Here is a 2,467-nt window from a genome sequence, read left to right as displayed (position 1 = left end):
GCAAAAGCTCAGCAGCAAATCCACCTGCGAGCTCTAATCAGAGAAATCAGACAAGCAAGAACCACAGGAAAAAATTTCTTTTTTTTTTTTTTCTAAACGACAATGAATAGAACACTCACTTGGGACTGGTGCTCGTAAGGATTGGGAAGACCATCTTTGTCACGGTCACTTTTTTTGCACGGCCGGCTCATCAGTCCCCAGCCAGTCTGATCAAACGCAGCAAATAGAAAATTTCAGCACACAGACACACACACACACACACACACACACACACAGAGAGAGAGAAGAGAGAGAGAGAGAGAGAGAGAGAGAGAGAGAGAGCTCACAATCTGCCCAATCGCCCTAAATTTTTTCTCTTGATTTGGATCGTCATTAAAAAATTGAAGAGTTGCCACCCCTTTGGCACTTGATCTATGCCATCTATTTGAAGTTTTTGAATTTGAACCGTTAGATTATAGGTATATTCAGAAATAATATTCTAAAAATGGAATAAAAGACGCCGGATGCCATATGCCAATAGCACGTTTAAATAAGGGAGTACTAGCAAAAGTCTGGGAGCATCGTGTTTATTCTTGATATTTTAGTATTTCAAAAAGTTGAAATCATAATTATAATTTTAATATAATCATAATTATAACATACATAGTTAACATAACATAATATAATATTTATATTCAAAATCCCTTCTACAAATATAACATAATAAATAATATAATAAATTTAACTTATACATAATATAACATTTAAAACTCTTAGTGCTGCATGATCTTCTATAAATGGAATTTTTCGCTGTGGGATTCCATGGCCAGATGAGTCAATTAAATATTGAGGCTTGGTAACTATTTTTTTATTTGAAATCTCCATATAATTGATCTACAATTTTTCTGCTTAATAAAAAATGTGTTTCTTAAGGACACTAAAGTATAATGATTTCAAAAATAAAGATTTAAAACTCACTTAAACTATATACATCTTATAAAATTAAAAAAATATAACAATTTTTATGGAGTTTTATTTTTCATCTCTTTAGATTGAAAGTTTTGAAATTTCATGATACTATATTTTTTAGAATAATTTCAAAATATTACATATTTATCTTTGATATTCCCTTATTCCTAATACTTATATTCTTACATTTTGAGAGTAATATTTAATATTAGAAGTATTCTACTTTATATCATTAGCATTATTTCTGTATGTGTTTTTTAATAGAGAGAATGCTAATGTAAAATAAGTTATTATCTCTCTATTTCATGGATTTATATTTAAAATTAAAGCTTTATTACAATATTTTAAAGGCTGATATTTTATAATGATAAATGAATGGTAAGGTTTTACTCTATATTGAGGTAATAATGATATATAAACTTTTTCTTTATTCTAAAAATATAAAATACCAGAAAATTCATAATTGGTATATAGATAGATTTAATATAATTAAAGTTCAATTGATGGTGAATCACATTTCTTTAGATGGTTGTTGTACTAATGTTGTCTCAATGATATTTATACCTTATTATTTTTGTCATGTATAATTACAATGTAAGAAAAAATGTTAGAAAATTTATGATATTACATAAATCTTAGACTACATTTGAGCCAATTGAAATCTCAATATGTTTAATCATTGATGATTGTATTAATAGTCATATAAATTTGTATATACTTTTGTTGATAATATGAAAAAAGAGAAATCTCAGTCTAAGAAGTGAAGCTGGGAGTGTCATATACATTTCAGTTGTTTAGTAATTTGGAAAAGTTCCTTATTCGGCTTTTCATTTCTATTGTTTCTTTATATTTGAAAAGTTAAGAAACATATATATAAGATATTCAAGCATGAGACTTAATAGGTTGTATGTTGAAAGTTTTGAAAGTGAAGGTATGGCAAAGCACACCTGATTGTAAGAAGAACTTGAGCCTTTTCTGTACCATGATATTTTAATACATATTCTATAATTATATTAACCTTGAAGGACATTTCATTGGTATTTACCAATAGCACATCAAGATTGTAAACATCTATCACTTTGGTTCAATGCTATTATCTTGAATCACTGACACAACTTTGCAATTTCTTGAGATTGCCCAGATGTTCTTCTAGCAGCTTGTTGAGTAGAGCATTAGCTTGTAGTTATCTGCTTGAGAAGTGTTCACCACATTGAGCTAATGTCCACATGTTATTGCCTCAACAATCCATACATGTTGGGCTTGTAGAATTGTTTGAAGTGTACAAAGCAGTGTTGCCCATGCAATGCAATTATATTCATCTCTTTCCAAGACAAATCTTGTGCTAATAAAACAAATGTTGATCTGAAGAAGCAACCACTATCTTTCATAATTATTTTATTGTCATTGATGACAAAGGATAAAATCAGCAATGGTAGAGGATTCTATTGATCATCCACTGGATTGCGTATCTTGGCTATTGGATGCATCCCCATATAAGCACCACCCACTACATAGAGTT

The sequence above is a fragment of the Selaginella moellendorffii genome, unplaced genomic scaffold (assembly GCF_000143415.4).
Source record: "Selaginella moellendorffii unplaced genomic scaffold, v1.0 SELMOscaffold_200, whole genome shotgun sequence".
In the NCBI taxonomy this organism is placed as follows: Eukaryota; Viridiplantae; Streptophyta; class Lycopodiopsida; order Selaginellales; family Selaginellaceae; genus Selaginella; species Selaginella moellendorffii.
Note: the sequence above shows the minus strand (reverse complement) of the source record.